Consider the following 18,403-nt stretch of genomic DNA (forward strand, 5'->3'; position numbering starts at 1 on the left):
GGAGCTGTGCAATAAACTATTTTAACTCTGTGTTGTGTTTTTTTTGTACTTTTTTTTCACAGGTGAATGGGTAGGGGTACGTTGTACCCCATACTCATTCACGTAGGGTGGGGGGGCCGGGATTAATAAGGGGGCTCCCGGATTCTGATAAGTCCCCCGCCCGCAGACCCCAACAACCAACGGCCAGGGTTGTCGGGAAGAGGCCTTTGTCCTCATCAACATGGGGACAAGGTGCTTTGGGGTGGGGGGTTGCCACGTGGCCCCTCTTCCCCAAGGCACTCCCCATGTTGAGGGTACGCGGCCTGGTACAGCTCAGGAGGGGGGGGCCCGCTCACTAGTCCCCACCCCTTTCCTGGCTGGCCGGGTAGCGTGCTCGGTAAAGGGTCTGGTATGGATCTGGGGGGGACCCCACGCTGTTTTTTCGGCGTAGGGGTTTCCCCTTAGAATCCATACCAGACCTAAGGGCCTGGTATGCTCTCGGAGGGGGAACCCACGCCAATTTTTTTTCATAAATTTGGCGTGGAGTTCCCCCTTCAGAGCTCATTCTCTGATTGGCCACGGCAAAAGTCGCCTGGCCTGTGGCGACTTAAAGTCATGTTGTAAGTCGCCCCAGGTCGTGTCTAAGTTGTGTTCAAGTCGCCTCACAAAGTCGTCCTGGAAGTCATGTCGCCCCTGTGTGAACCGGCTCTAAGGAAAAACTCAGCAGAAAAACTGATAGTGTGTACAGGGCTTAAGATGGACACTTACCTATGAGTGAAAAGGATTATTATTATGCTGCGTACACACGAGCGGACTTTTCAACATCCAAAGTCCGAAGGACCGAGTCCGTCAGACTATCCGATCGTGTGTGGGCTGCAACGGACTTTTGATTCACCAAAGTCTGACGGACTTTAGAATATGGAACATGCTTCAAATTTTTCCGACGGAACTCCGTCGGACCCAGGTCCGATGTAGAAGTCCGCTCGTCTGTATGCTGTTTCCGACAGACCTAAAACGACGCATGCTCTGAAGCAAGTACGAGACGGAAGTGCTCGGTCTTGTAAAACTCCAGTTCGTATTGGAAGTAGCACATTCGTCATGCTGCAAATTCTGTGCTCGTTTAAATGTAGCGCATCTTCTTTATAATGCTAGAAGAACGAAGTCTTTATTTATAATGCTAGAAGAACGAAGTCTTTATTTATAATGCTAGAAGAACGAAGTTGCTTTGCTGCTCATATTCACTCACAGAGTTCTCACAAAACACATTTCTGTCTTATTTCTCCTCATCTGATGAATGATCTTGTTTTTATTTTAAAGCCCCATCTCATTAATATTTTTTTATTTTAATTTTTTTTTTTTTTTTGGAGTAATTTTTTTCCTCCATATTTTTGGTAGAATTCTTTACCATTTTTTTCTTGTGATCTCCATATTTAATTATTCTGTCAAGTTAAAAAAAAAAAAAAAAAAAAAAAAAAAAAGTTGTTAACTTGACAGAATAATTAAATATGGAGATCACAAGAAAAAAAATGGTAAAGAATTAAAAAAAAAAAAGATGGAGTAAAAAATTACTCCAAACAAAAAATAAAATAAAAATGGTGTTGAGTAATTTTTTTCCTCCATATTTTTGGTAGAATTCTTTACCATTTTTTTTCTTGTGATCTCCATATTTAATTATTCTGTCAAGTTAACACCAAAAACCTTTTTTTTTTTTTTTTTTTGTGTTTTTCATTACCACAATAACCTTTTTATTTTTATTCTGGTGACAAGTTACCACAATAACATTTTTATTTTGTTTGTAACCTAAAGGAGGTTAGTGTCCCTTGTTAATTTCACATTGTCTTTTAGAAATGTATTTGACCAAAAAACACATAGGCAATTATATTTTCAAACAAAAATATCCATTTATTCTGGTTCAACAAACAAAAAAAATGAAGGCAACACTGGAGAAACTTGTGACATTTGTGTAGCCTTTTGGCCCCAGGGCAAACATTAAACTCTGTGGAAAAGAAAATTCAAATATTCCGAAATAGAATATGGTCCCAGAATCCCAGACATCAAGAGCAGCATCAGATGGTATATATGTCCCCAGGCTGTGGTACAACAGGCTGCGTCTTTGGTCAGACCAGAGTGAAGCCAGGTCAGCACCTTCTTCTCTTCGCTCCACCCTTCACTGCACCCTTCCCTGCAGACTTCCCTGTAGCCTTCCTGGGAGGCTGTGTCTCCGGTGGTGTACTTGTGGCAGGAGGAGGAGGAGGAGGAGGAACAGGAGGAACTTGCTCCACAATATTGCTGGTGGCAGTTAATTCGCCACTCAGCCCCTTCTGTAACGCCAAGAAAATTAGCCTTTCACACTGGAGACGTTGGCCCATCTCTAATTGCTGCAGACGGCTGGCGATGTAGCAGCCATAGGCCTCTTCAGCCACAGGGGGGCTCTTTAAGACATTAGTAGCCTCTCGAATTAGGCGCAGGGATTCCTCCTGTGATACTGAAATTTTTTTGGCCCTTTTTGCTGGAAGACGGAGGGGAGGCACCTGTGATGTTGTCAGGCTTCTACTAGGCCCGGCCACCTCCTGGCTGACAGTGGGCCCAGCCTCCTCCTGCCTGCCACTTTCCCCACCTTCCTCCTGGCTGAGCTCATCCTGTGTATAAAAAAGGGATATTGTTTTAGTTTTTTGTTCATCAATCATAAACATTTTTCAGCTCCTGACTTCAAAATTCTGTTAATACATATAAAAGAGTATCATTATGACACCACTATTTCTTGTTTCTGCTGGTGACAAACATTTGTGGCCACTACTGTAAATTGATATGTCCAAATTTTTAGTTTTTTTTAACATCAATAATAGCGTTAAAATTCTAACATCTAGTTAACATCATTAATATTATGAATATCACTATTTTTTGTAACAAAATACCTGGCTCCAGCTGGGTGCATCCGCTTCTTCCAGGATGGAAGGCTCCGCTTGCTCATCAGCCTCTGCTGAGGTGGAGGGAATGCTGCAGGGAAGGGTGGAGGGAAGAGTTGAAAGCGACTCCCTGGCTTTACACTGGTCGCCAATAAACCGTAGCTTGTTAAAGTACCACAGCCTGGGTACATACACAGCACCTGGTGCTGCTCCTGATGTTTTGGATTTCTCGATTTTCTTATTCTCCTTTCGGTACATATTTCGCAATAATTGAATTTTCTTTTCCACAAAGTCCACGTCTGCCTCTGGGATCCAAGGCTGCACAAATGTCACAAATTTCTCCAGTGTTGCCCTCCTTACTGGTTTATTAAAATAATCAATGTGCTTGGAATGCCACAGATTTGTCATCTCTTTATATTTGTCTATAAATAGACTTAAAAATTCCGGATACTTGAATTTCTGATTCATTTTTCTGAAAGACAATACACAAGCCAAAAACAATAATGTTAGCTCAGACTCTCCTAATCTTAGCCCAATATAGACTCCAGGATCTGCCACTTATTTGGGGAAATTGTTTAAACTTACCTTCGTTTTGCTTGCTCCCAACTTCCGTTCCTATTTTCGCAAACGAACATACGACATGTGATTTTTGCCGTTATATACAGAGCGTACGCGTAGAACTACGCTTGCTTTGCCCGCCCCTGACGTTCTTTTAGTCAAGTTCTTGTTTTCCCGCCCTTTCTGCGCACTTAACGTACGTACGACATGTGCATTTTGGCGTTGTATACAGTGCGTACGCGTAGAACTACGCCTGCTTTGCCCGCCCCTGACGTTCTTTTAGTCAAGTTCTTGTTTTCCCGCCCTTTCTGCGCACTTAACGTACGTACGACATGTGCATTTTGGCGTTGTATACAGTGTGTACGCGTAGAACTACGCCTGCTTTGCCCGCCCCTGACGTTCTTTTAGTCAAGTTCTTGTTTTCCCGCCCTTTCTGCGCACTTAACGTACGTACGACATGTGCATTCTGGCGTAAGATCCAGTGCGTACGCGTAGAACTACGCCTGCTTTGCCCACCCCTGACGTTCTTTTAGTCAAGTTCTTGTTTTCCCGCCCTTTCTGCGCACTTAACGTACGTACGACATGTGCATTCTGGCGTAAGATCCAGTGCGTACGCGTAGAACTACGCCTGCTTTGCCCGCCCATGATGTTCTTTTCCAAGAATATTTCCCGCCCCCTTTTCTCTACGGTGCGCAGTAGGAGAAACATGGCAGAAACACAACAGGTGCTTGATATTAACGACTCCAGTAGTCACGAATCCCCGGAGCCACAAACGTCCCGATCCGGAAAGAGGAGATTTAAGGCCTCAAATATGGCATTTGAAGAGATGGTGGAGATGGTGGCAATCTTGCGAAGTAAGGATTATGATGGCAAGCATGGACCATACACCCATCCGAACTTGCGCAAGGCCAGAATCATGGCCAAAGTAGTTAAGACCCTGCACAATCGTTTTGGGGTACGACGGTCAAAAGACCAATTGAGGAAACGGTGGTCCGACCTTAAATTGAGGGAGCCGGATCAATACAGAAGGATCAAGAAAGTTCTGAAAAAAAGTAAGTACTTGTCGTGTGTTCCTATTTTATGATTATTGCATACAGATCCATATGCTTTACCTTTGTACAATGTAAAAAATTGCTGCTTTCATGTTGGATACAGTAAAAGAATCGTATCGTTCTTAACAAACCCTCGTAAATTGTTCGTGGCAAACCTCGTTTATGATACAGGGTTTAAACAGCATTTTTTGGCTGTGTAATTTTTAGGACACAAAAAAAGATTAGGACATTGTGGTTTAGCTGTGTTTCAAAATACAATGACTAGAAAAGAACATTCAGTGGAATTGAAGGAGAGGACACTTGGCAGCTGGGTAAAAACACATCTGCACTCATGAGCAAAAGTGTGGGACACCAGAGAACATTTATTAGGGTAAACCACACGGGGTTCCCTGGTATACTTTGGGGGGGGTTGGGCATGTGTGAAACTTGGCACAAAAAGCGAATTATTGTAGTTTTTGGCAAAGTCAATTGATTTATCATGTCTTCACATTTTGCATCTCTTCATAAACCGACAATTGTACAACACTTCTAATCAAGGTTTCATCTTCCTAGTTCTGGCCTTAAATATCTGTGTGCTAAAGTATACCTTTTTGTTTGTTAATTTCTCATAGGGGAGAAAAGACTCACAAAGCAGGATCCCAGGGACCGCCACCCTTGCCAGCATGAATGTGAGGTTAGCCCCATCCCCCCCGTGGATGTGCATGTGGAGGAAGGAGAGGTGGAGGAAGGAGAGGAGATGGGCACCCCACCAGGTGAGTGTCTGACACCACAGCTTCAGGTAATCGATGTATACCTGCATATTTCAAAACACATGTTTTTACATCTATTTTAGGTGATGTTCTGGTTGTGGAAAGCGACACATTTCCAAGCACCAGTGCCCCCCCCGAGGATGTCGAGGAAGGAGAGGTTGAGGAAGGAGAGGTGGAGGAAGTAGGGGAGATGGGCACCCCACCAGGTGAGTGTCTGACTCCCCAGCTTGTTGAAATCCATGTATGACTGCATAATTTTTGACCCAATTTTTACCATCTATTGTAGGTGATGTTCTGGTTGTGGAAAGGGCCCCATTTTCCAGTGACAGCGCACATAGGCTGATTGGCCAGATAATGGGCTGGAATGGGGAACTAGATGACATGCGAACTAGCCTGGATCTCATGAAGACTCAGATTGACAATATGCAGCTGGAAATGAAGAACATGATCGATATTTTGGGGAGAATATAATCCGTTTCTCCATAATATCGATCATGTTCTTCATTTCCCTTGTTTTAGTTCAAAGATTGTTACTTCCAAAATTTTTAAGATTGTGGCTGATTGTTGTTACATTTTTCATATGTTTTTAAGAAAAAGAAAAAACACCAAAAAAAAAATTGTTTTTACAAATTATAAAAAAAAGGAAACTAAAAAATGTTTGGCAAAGAAAGTTAAATTAACCAAAAAAAAATTATATCAATAAATATTCAATGGCACATGTGAATGTGGCCAAATTAAAATTTTGAAGAATCAAGAATGTGTGGCGTATTCTTTCAATGCTCAATACCAGTTTGGGAAAAGTGATTTTGTGTATCCAGTGACAATGGGCCTTATTGAATTAATGAAAATACACTTGGCACTACAAGTGCACTAGGATAACATAGGAGACAGCACAAACCAAAAGCAAGCAAGAAAACACATTTCAGATTTGAGGTTCTTTTATTATTTTACTCTTTTTAAAAATTAAATAATCTGTGGCATTGCAATGGCCCCCCTACCGTTAAAATAAGTGACATATCTTTGCCGAACTTCACGGCACTTTGGGGGGCCAAGCCAGTACGGCCAGTATCCAGGCCTGTCAGCGATTCCGGACCAAGTCCAGCCTCAGGCATTATTGTCGATAAATAATTTGTGGAGTTTTTATGTAAAAAATTGTGCAAAATGCAGCACGTAAGTACGACATAGTTAAGTTTGTATTCGGCTAGGTTAATAGCAGTCAGAAAAACACGGAACCGGCTGGCCATTATTCCAAACGCATTTTCCACAACTCTTCTCGCTCTGGCCAGCCGGTAGTTGAAAACCCTCCTCTCCGGGGTGAGGGTTCTTTGGGGGAATGGCCTCATGATGTGGTTGTCCAGAGCAAAAGCCTCATCAGCGATGAACACGAAGGGGAGTTCGTCCACATTCTCGGAATCAGGTGGCAATCCCAGTCCACCTGTCTGTATACGGCGGTAGAACTCCGTCTGGGCGAAGACTCCTCCATCCGACATCCGGCCATTCTTCCCCACGTCCACATACAGAAATTCATACTGTGCCAACACCACCGCCATTAACACAATACTGTGAAACCCCTTGTAGTTATAATAGTATGACCCCGAATGGGGTGGTGGCACAATGTGGACGTGCTTCCCATCTATCGCACCACCGCAGTTAGGAAAGTCCCAACGGGTGGCAAAATGGGATGCCACAGTCTGCCATTCCTGTGGCGATGAAGGAAACTGGGGAGGCAAAGCAGAAAAAACAAAAATAAGTACTTTTGCACATTAAACATTGTACATTACAACACAAACTTTCTTTCCCGCTTCTGCCTAGTCACAGGACACCGATCGTCTGCTCCCTGTCATTGGGAGCAGTGATCAGGGTCATGTCACTGCTAGCCCATCCCCCAGACAGTTAATAAACACTCACCCAGAACACACTTTAAACCATTCCTCGGCTCCCTTGTGCTTAATAACACCTTCACTGCATGTGACATTTTTACAATAATCCATACAATTTTTTACAGCATTGATCACTGTATTAATGACAATGGTCACAAAAATGTATGGAAATTGGCCAATGTGTCCGCCATAATGTGGCAGTCACCAGAAAAATAAAAAATAAAAACGGTTAGCAACGCCATTACTATTTTCAAAAATGGCAAGATTTTACAAATGCCAGCAAAATAGACCATATTTACGAAACGATAGAACTTTTGCACAAAACAATCAATAAACGCTTATTGTGATTCATTTTAACACATTTGTTTACTAAAAGAATACGTATCGGCATCAAATGATGTCCAAAAAAATCATGGTGATATATTTTTGTGCCTATATTTCTTATTAGAGCGAAAAGTGAAAAATAATGCATATTTTGAAAAATGCATTTTGGGTTTGTTGGTGGTTAATCACCAAAAATAATAAAGCAGAGGTGATCAAAGACAACCAAATACAAAATCTATTTGTGCTAATAAAATGAAGATAATTTACTAGGAGGAGCCATGTTACAAGGACGCACAATTGTCAATTCAAACAACGCACTGCCAAATCACCCAAAAAAGTGATGAAGGTCAGGAAGGGGGGAAAATCATTCCAGGATTGAAGTGTGTTAAAAATACAATATATAACTCAACATTAATTTAAGGACACACAGACTCGTTGGAATTATATTAAGTGTGGGGGGGGGGGGATCCAGTTAAAGGACACACAGACCATTTGGGATACTATTAAGGGGGGGGGGGGATTCAGTTAAGGGGACACAGACCATTTGGAATAATCTTTAAATGTTTTGTTTTAGGATAAAGCAATAGAATGGAGCTGACAAAAGACATTTTAAGTGACTAGACTAGGTGGATATGGGCCTACCATAGCATGTTGGTGAGGTTTAATGAAGGCAAATATGCAGGGAAGACAAAAAAGGAGCATTAAAAGATTGCAGCATGCATGAGGACAAAGGGGACATTCACAGCATATTGCAATCATGGTAATTAGAGATTGAGGAAAGAAATACAAGGCATTAGCAAACATTAAAGACAATAAAATGTGATGTTAAATGATAAATCTTACCTTAATATAGTCCTCCTGCAGGACCTGTATGATGGCAGAACAGGTCTCTGGGATAATGATCCCCAGAGCCTGGGGGGAGATGCCTGTCGAGAACTTGAGGTCCTGAAGGCTTCTCCCTGTCGCCAAGTAGCGCATTGTGGCGACGAGCCTCTGCTCCGGAGTGATGGCTTGCCGCATGCAGGTATCCTGCCTGCTGATATAAGGGGTCAGCAAAGCCAGCAGACGGTGAAAAACGGGGTCCGTCATCCAGAGATAATTCCTGAAATCATCAGGATTATTCTCCTGGATCTCACGAAGCAAAGGCATGTGCGAGAACTGGTCACGCTGGAGCAACCAATTCTTCGTCCATGAACTCCTCAACACCCCGTCCACGGACTGTTCTTGGGTTGCAGAATGAACTACAACACCAAGCACAAGCAAAGCACGAACTCGACGACGAGTACGTACACGCAACATGGCTTCAAAACGGTCGGATTGTCAGAACGAACTTAACAGACGTCACTGAAGAACAGCAAGGCCTGTGAAGAGCGAGCTGAAAGTCAGCGAGCGCAGTTAGATCGCACTGCAAAATACAGAGACAAACTGACTACACGCACTAAAAAACAGATACAAACCTCACAAGCACAAACTGAAAAGCAGTGAAAAACGTTCTGAAAAATACGAGTCTGAAAAACGCGAATCGTCTCTCACCAAACTTCTACTAACACGAGATAAACACGAAATTAGCAGAAGGAGCCCAAAGGGTGGCGCACTTGGTATTGAACTTCCGTTTTATAGTCTCGTCGGACATGGTGTACGTCACCGCGTACCAGACGGGCGGACTTTAGTGGGATCGTGTGTAGGCAAGTCCGTTTCCACGGAACTCTGTCGGAACTCTGTCGGAACTCCGGCGGAACTCCGGCGGAACTCCGGCGGAAACTCCTTCGGACTTAAGTCCGCTCGTGTGTACGGGGCATTCGAATTTTTCATGCAACTATCACACTTGGAGAGAATGACACTATATTTGTTTATTTGCAAGAGAATGTATTAATATATATATACATTTGTTGCGTTGAACCATGAATGCATACATTTACTACCACTTTAACTTCTATAGTTGGGAAGATAATGGAGAGTTTATTTAAAGACAACATAGATGTGTTCTTGCTGGAAAAACATATTTTAAGCAATAGCCAGAAGTTGTCAAACAGATCTGATTTATTTTCAAGAGGAGGTAAGAAAAACCTTACACAAAGGAGTGGCTGTGAATATAGTATACTTGGAGTTAGCAAAAGCGCTTAACACAGTTCCCCACACACAGGTAAGGTGTAAGGTAAAGTCTACAGGCTTGAAAAAAAATCAGATTGTAAATGGATAGAAAAATGGCTAAAATACCATTTTGCAGAGAGTAGTTAGTGGTTAATGATACATACTCCGAATGGTCTAAGGTTATCAGTGGTGTACCCCAAGGTTCAGTGTACTAACCCTTACTTTTTAATATACAGGTATTTATAAATTATATAGAGTTTGGGATTAAAGGTACCATTTCAGTTTTTGCAGATGACACCAAGCTATGTAGTAGAATAATATCCCTGCAGGATGTCTCCAACAAGCCTATCTCAAATGCACTGTTTAAAGGGGGAAAACTATATGGCACCCTTTAAAAGTCTATGGGAGAAATTAAAAGTGATAATTTTAAAGGCTTATATGCGTGTCATAAAAATTGTTTAGGAACCCCCAGGGGTCATGTATTGTTGCAAAAAAAGTTTTAAAAACGACAGTTTTTTTGGGGGGAGCAGGGATTTTAATAGTGCTTAAATCTTAAAATGAAAAAATAAAAATGAAATATTCCTTTAACCACTTGACCACTGGGCACTTAAACACCCTTAATAACCAGACCAATTTTCAGCTTTCGGTGGTCTCGCATTTTGAATGACAATTACTCAGTCATGCAACACTGGATCTATATGAAATTTTTGTCCTTTTTTTCACACAAATATAGCTTTCTTTTGGTGGTATTTAATCACCGCTCGTTTTTTTTTTTGTGCTATAAAAGAAAAAAGACAGAAAATTCTGTAAAAAAATGAATTTTTCTTTGTTTCTGTTATAAAATTTAGCAGATTAGTAATTTTTCTTCATAAATGTTGGCCAAAATTTATACTACTACATATCTTTGGTAAAAATAAGTACAAATTGGTGGATATTATTTGGTCTTTGTGAAAGTTATAGAGTCCAAAAGCTATGGTGCCAATATCTGAAAATTGATCACACCTGTTTAGATATTGTTTATTTCGTTTTCCACATTTACAAAAAGAACAGTACAAAATATTCCTTATACATACTTTTAAAAATCACTTTGACTAACATTCATGTTATTTCAGTGTTTTCAACATTCACATAAAAACAAACAGTCAAAAAAAGTACACATTGGGTGCCCATCCGGATTGATCTTAAATATCCCAAGAGGGAAGAAGAAGAAGAAGAGAGGGAGAGGGAGAGAAAAAAAAAAAAATAAAAAAAAAAAAATAAAGCACACCCCCTCCCCCTCTCTTCATGTGTTTAAAATTATCCTTTTGTGATTTTATCTTACCCATATTTATTACCCCACCCACGTGACGCTTTTTCTTAATTCCAATTTGTGATTTGTGTAAGGTGGGGATTCCTCTCCTTCCATCCCCACTCCCTTCTACAAAACAAAAAAAAAAAAAAAAAAAAAAAAGGGGAAAAGAGACAAAAAACACACCAAACCAACAAAAAAAAAAAAAAAAAAAAAAAAAACCCCAGACAAACCCCCTAAAGGGCCCCAGAACAAGGGGTCCCCCCATCTCCTCCCCCCCACACAAAAAAAAAAAAACCAAGGGGGGGAAAGGGATCCTTTCCCCTTCTCCTCCCTTCCTCCCTCCTCTCCTCCTCCCTCCTTTATAAAAAATAAATAAAAAATTTATAAGGGGTTATGAAGTATATGCATCCTATCTCCCTCCCCTAGACGCCCTCTCCATCCCCCATAATTCCAAGATATATTGAGGATTTTCTAAATTCCATCCAGTTCCTCCAAGTCGCCTGGAATCTAATTTCGGCTCCCCGTTGAAGGTGTATTAGTTCTTCCATAATCCTCAATCTATCTATTTCCCTAAACTATTCTCTTATCCCTGGTGTTTCCTTTACTTTCCAGTATCTCGGGATCAGTACTTTCGCTGCGTTTAGCAAAAATGGAGTTAATGCTCTTCTATATTTTTCCCTAGGGCCCTCGGCCGCGTGAAACAAACATTTCCAGGGATCCAGTTCTATTTCCTTCCCGTCGATCTCTTTAATTAAACCCACCACCTTTTCCCAGTATAACTGGATTGCACTGCATTGCCACCATATATGGGCGTGGGTTCCCTCCCTCCCACACTCTCTCCAACAGAGGGGTGATAAGTCTTTGTTAATCTTATGCATTTTCGATGGAACATAATACCATCTAACCAATAATTTATAGTTCATTTCTTGGATCTTCGTATCTATTGAAGTGGAGTGGGTATAGTCTATAACTTTCCCTTTCAGTTTTTCTGGGATTGATTGATTCAATTCCCCTTCCCACCTCCCAAAAGCCGGTATCGCCTCATCCTCCATTAAAGATATTAAGGTCCTATATATCTTAGAGATCCCCTGTCTGCCCGCTCCTCCTCGGTCAATCAATTTCTCCCAAGGGTTTAAATTGTCACCAGAGCGGAGAGGTTTTGGAAGGGACTCAACAAAATGTTGGAGTTGTCTGTATCTCCATCCATCCCATGGTGTTCTTCCGTATTTCTCTCGTATCTTCTCTAATGAGCATAAGCTATTTACTTTTAACACATCCCTTAACCTTAATATGTCCCTATGCGTCCACTTCTGGAACATTTTGTTTTCTTTCCCTGGAGGAAAATAGTTATTTCCTGACAGGGGCATTAGAGGGCTATTGTTGTTTTGTCCTTCTGTACCTTTAAGTACCCCATCCCATGTTCTTAATGTTTCCATTGTAATCGGGGATATTCTTCTAGAGAGACCCCTAAACTTCATTGGAATCCAAATAGTCTGACTCAGGGCAACATTACTCATATTATCTTCCAGTGATACCCACTTTTTATATGGAGCGTTGTAAACCCAATCCAAAATCCTCCTCATTACCGCTGCTGAATGATATTTTTGAAAATCTGGGAGAGATACCCCTCCCTTATCCTTAGGCCTATTCATTACCTTATAAGAAACGCGACTTCCTCTTTTGTTCCATATAAATTTCTGAATCAGGGATTTAATAATTTTAAAATAGGCCCCTGGGATATTTATCGGGAGGCTCTGAAAGATATATAGAGCCTTTGGCAGAATCATCATTTTAATTACGTTTATCCTGCCAAACCATGACAGTCTGTGTGCAGGGTAACCTTTAAGATCTTGTTTAATTTTATTTAAAAGAGGGAGATAATTATCTTGATATAAATCTGTAACTGATGTCGATAAGTATATTCCTAAGTATTTCAGGCCCTTCTCTTTCCACACAAAGGGGAAAAGAGCTCTAAGTTCTCTTCTCTCCTCTGGGGGAGAATAGACATTTAATATCTCAGTTTTCTCTCTATTGATCTTAAAGTTCGAAACATTCCCATATTCCTCCAGCTCCTGCAGAATCCTAGGAAGGGACTGTTTGGGATTCGTTATATAGAGCATAATATCATCTGCAAATGCAGATATCTTATGCTCCTTCTCTGATACTTTTATTCCCTCAATACCTTGGTTCGCTCTTATAGAAACCAAAAGAGGTTCTAAGGAGAATACAAAAAGTAAAGGAGATAATGGGCATCCCTGACGTGTACCATTATAAAGCCCAAAAGAGTTTGATAGGGTCCCATTCACCTGAATCTGAGCTGTAGGGTTAGAGTATAAAGCCTCTATCCACCGCAGCATTCTTGGGCCTAAACCAAATTTATATAATGTCTGCAGCATGTATTCCCATTCTAACCTATCAAATGCCTTTTCCGCATCAACCGATAGGAAAAGGGAAGACTGCTTCTTCTTCTTAACTTCCTGCATTAAGAGGGTTGTCCTCAGTATATTGTCCCTCGCCTCCCTTCCAGGTACAAAACCTGCCTGATCTCCTTCTATACAATCTGGCATATGTTGTTTCAGCCTCTCGGCTAAAATCCTTGCATAAATTTTTACATCCTCATTAATCAGAGAAATAGGTCTAAAGCTAGAGCATAATGTTGGGTCTTTCCCTTCCTTTGCTAATATAGTTATAAAGGCCCCCAAAGCTTCCTTCCGTATCTCCCTTCCTTCCCCTATTGAGTTCATGTACTGATGAAAATAAGGTGTTAAAGGTCCCAAAAACTTTTTAAAGTATAATGACGTGTATCCATCGGGCCCTGGGCTCTTCCCATTCTTACTATCCTTAATTGCTCTCTCTATTTCCTCCTTAGAGATATCCCTATCGAGCATACCAGCATCCTCCTCTGCTATCCTCGGTAGATCTATCTTCCGGAGATATTGTTCAATTTTTTCCCTTCTCTTTTGTTTATCCTTGGGGTCCTGGTTACCATTTACCTTATACAGTAGTTGGTAGTATTCTGAGAAGGTGTTACTAATATCTCTTGTTGCATATTTCATTACTCCCTTCTTATCTTTAATTTTTGCAATATAATTAAAATTTCTTCTAGGTTTAATTACCCCTGCCAGGATTCTCCCCGGTTTATTACCAAATTCATATTGTCTTTTAGCGGACTTTAAAAAGGCCTGCCTGGTTTCCTGTTCCAGTATGTCTCTCAGTGCCTCCCTTTTTCCCATAAGTTCGTCCATTATTTTATGGTCATTTAACCCTTTATGTAACTGTTCCAACTCCTGGATTTCCTGTAAGATCAGTGATTTTTGCGTTGACCTTATTTTCCTCCTCTTAGCTGCTTCTGCTATCAATCTCCCTCTCATATATACCTTATGGGTCTCCCACAACACAGTTGGTGCAATATTTTCTACATTATTTTCTTTAAAAAATAAGTTCATATCTCTTTCCAAAGCTTCAAATATTTTATGGTCATGCAAGAGGGATTCATCCAACCTCCATACTCTTTGCCTAATCGGTATATCCTCCAGGTCCAAAACAGCCATAACTGGGGCATGATCGGAGAGAGTTATTGATTTTACTTCTACTTTCTTTAACCCCTCCAAAAGCTGATGGTCCAAGAGGATATAATCGATTCTTGAGTAAGAGTGATGTACCTGGGAGTAATATGTAAAATCCTTTCCCCCCGGATGCGCAATTCTCCACACCTCCACTAGTTGCTGTCGATGTAATTTTTGTTTAATTATCTTTAGGTATTTACCTTCTGAGCGTAGGGATGGGGGTTGGGCATCCAGGGTTGGATCAAATACAAAGTTAAAATCCCCTGCCATAATCACCCCCCCTTCCTTAAAACATTCTAATTTATTCAACACTTTCCCCAAGAAGGGACAGGGGAGATAATTAGGGCAGTAGATACAAGCCAACGTATACATTTTATTAAAAATCAAGCCTTTGATAAATAGATATCTCCCTTCAGAATCCGATTCCATATCCTTTAAAGTAAAGGGGGTATTTCTGTCAAACCCAATAGCAATTCCTCTTGCCCTTTTGCTAGAGGAATATCCATGAAACCAAGTTGGATAATTTTTAGACTTCAGACCACTATTATGGGACCATTTAAAATGAGTTTCCTGTAGGAAAGCAATATTTGATGACCATTTTTTCAACTCCTGCAAAATCTGATATCTCTTATTGGGACTATTTAACCCTCTAACATTATATGTAACAATCTTCAACGGGGCCATCTTTCATGGAGATTGGTTATAGCCCGCCATAAACATTCCATCATGAAGTCAAAAACAAAAATAAACGTATATTTTTTACCTAGATCGATCCAGTCGGTACACCCTTCATTGATAAATGTGAAACAACAACATATTCTCCCCCCCCAATAGTGCTATAAAAGAAAAAAGACAGAAAATTCTGTAAAAAAATGAATTTTTCTTCGTTTCTGTTATAAAATTTAGCAGATTAGTAATTTTTCTTCATAAATGTTGGCCAAAATTTATACTACTACATATCTTTGGTAAAAATAAGTACAAATTGGTGGATATTATTTGGTCTTTGTGAAAGTTATAGAGTCCAAAAGCTATGGTGCCAATATCTGAAAATTGATCACACCTGAAGTACTGACGGCCTATTTCAATTCTTGAGACCCTAACATACTAGAAAAGTACAAATACCCCCAAATGACCCCTTTTTGGAAAGAAGACATTCCAATGTATTTAGTAAGAGGCATGATGAGTTTTTTGAAGTTGTAATTTTTTCCACAATTCTTTGCAAAATCAAGATTTTTTTTACTTTTTTTTTTTCCACAAAATTGTCATATTATCAGTTTATTTCTCACACACAGCATATGCATACCACAAATTACACCCCAAAACACATTCTGCTATTACTCCTGAGTACGGCAATACCACATGTGTGAGACTTTTACACAGTGTGGCCACATACAGAGGCCCAACATGCAGGGAGCACCATCGGGCGTTCTGGAGCACCCAGGAACATTCTGACATTTCTCTCCTACATATAAAAATCATAATTTATTTGCTAGAAAATTACATAGAATCCCAAAACATTATATATATTTTTTTAGCAAACACCCTGGAGAATACAATGGTGGTCGTTGCAACTTTTTATCTCGCATGGTATTTGCGCAGCAATTTTTCGAATGCTTTTTTTGGGAAAAAAAACTATTTTGTGCTTAAAAAAAAAAACAGTAAAGTTAGCCCAATTTTTGCATAATGTGAAAGATGAAGTTACGCCGAGTAAATAGATACCTAACATGTCACTCTTCAAAATTGCACATGCTCGTGGAATGGCACCAAATGTCGCTACTTAAAAATCCCCATAGGCAACGCTTTAAACTTTACTGGTTACATGTTTTGAGTTACAGAGGAGGTCTAGGGCTAGAATTATTGCTCTTGCTCTAATGTTCGCAGCGATACCTCACATGTGTGGTTTGAACACCGTTTTCATATGTGGGTGGGACTTACGTATGCGTTCACTTCTGCATGCGAGCACATGGGGACAGGGGCGCTTTAAAAAAAAAAAAATCTTATTGTTCATTTTACTTTATTTATTAATTTTATTAAAAATAAATTTTTTGATCACTTTTATTCCTATTACAAGGAAAGTAAACATCACTTGTAATATGAATATGGCATGACAGGTCCTCTTTACAGTGATATATGGGGTCAATAAGACCCCACATCTCACCTCTAGGCTGGGAAGCCTGAAAAAAAACTAATAATAAAAAAAGATTCTGGCTTTGATCGTATTGGCGAGTCGGTAGAAGCACCGGAGGGCGACGGGAGGAGGGGGGGATGTCTATGGCTGGGTATTGCAGGGTATCTCCGAGTATGGCTGGGTATCTCCGAGTATGGCTGGGTATCTCCGGGTATGGCAATTTATGGCAGGGTATTGCAGAGTATTGGCTGGAATTGTACTGCAGAGTATTGGCGGGTACTGCAGAGTATTGGCGGGTATTGCATAGTATTAGCTGGTATTGCAGAGTATTAGCGGGTATTGCAGAGTATTGGAGGGTATTGCAGAGTATTGGAGGGTATTGCAGAGTATTAGCTGGCATTGCAGAGTATTGGCTGGTATTGCAGAGTATTAGCGGGTATTGCAGAGTATTGGTGGGTATTGCAGAGTATTAGCTGGTATTGCAAAGTATTAGCTGGTATTGCAGAGTATTGGCGGATATTGAAGAGTATTAGTGGGTATTGCAGAGTATTAGCTGGCATTACAGAGTATTGGTGGGTATTGCAGAGTATTGGTGGGTATTGCAGAGTATTGGTGGGTATTGCAGAGTATTGGCGGGTATTGCAGAGTATTAGCTGGCATTGCAGAGTATTGGCTGGTATTGCAGAGTATAAGCGGGTATTGCAGAGTATTGGTGGGTATTGCAGAGTATTAGCTGGCATTGCAGAGTATTGGTGGGTATTGCAGAGTATTAGCTGGCTTTGCAGAGTATTGGCTGGTATTGCAGAGTATTGGCAGGGAATTGAGGGGTTAAATTTCGGTGAGCAGCGATGTGGGCACTGCAGATGCAGCCCACAGTGCTGCTGACACCGATCTCTTCCCCCTCTTCTGTCCGATCGGTACAGAGAGGGGGAGGGAGGAACTGGCATCATAACATGACACCGGTTTGTTTACAAGTGATCACTCTGTCATTTGACGGAGCGATCATGTGGTAAACGGCCGCGATGAGCGGCCTTTTACCGTGTTTCGTGATGCGGACCCGGAGGTCACGGATGCTCTTGAGTGCGCGCCCCAGGGGCCTCTCAGAGTTAAACAACCGCCCTGTAGCCGTCATTCGGCTATGGGCCGGTTGTTAAGTGGTTAAATTACGTGCCTGGTGGGTGTCTATAGTATGCCTGTAAAATGGCGCATGTTTCCCGTTTTTAGAACAGTCCGAGAGCAAAGCGACATTTCTAAAGCAAAAAAGTCAATTAAAAGTACTCGCAGCTATAATGAATTGTCGGTCTCAGCAATGCACATAAAAGTCATTGAAAAAAACAGCCACGGGGGAATCCCGAACCAAAATGAAAAAAAAATGTGTGGGGGTCCCCTCAAATTCCATACCAGGCCCTTCAGGTCTGGTATGGATTTTAAGGGGCACTCTGCGCCAAAATGTAAAAAAAAATGGCGTGAGGTCCCCCCAAAAAACCATACCAGACCCTTATCCGAGTACTCATGGCAGGCCCCAGGAAAAGAGGGGGAGGCGAGAAAGCACCCCCCCATCCTGAACCGTTCCAGGCTACATGCCCTCAACATGGGGAGGATGCTTTGGGGTAGCAGCCCCCCCAAAGCATCTTGTCCCCATGTTGATGGGGACAAGAGCCTCATCCCTACAACCCTTGCCCGGTGGTTGTGGGGGGTCTGCGGGCGGGGGTTTATCGGAATCTGGAAGCCCCCTTTAACAAGGGGACCCTCCAAGATCCCAGCCAACCCCCTGTGTGAATTGGTAACTGGTACAAATGTACCCCAACCATTTCACAAAAAAAGTGTGAAAATGGTAAAAAAAACACAAGACACGGCTTGGGACAATTCCTTTATTAAA

The sequence above is a fragment of the Lithobates pipiens genome, unplaced genomic scaffold (genome assembly GCF_037356315.1).
Source record: "Lithobates pipiens isolate NorthernLeopardFrog02 unplaced genomic scaffold, aLitPip1_a1.2 Scaffold_1, whole genome shotgun sequence".
Lineage (NCBI taxonomy): Eukaryota > Metazoa > Chordata > Amphibia > Anura > Ranidae > Lithobates > Lithobates pipiens.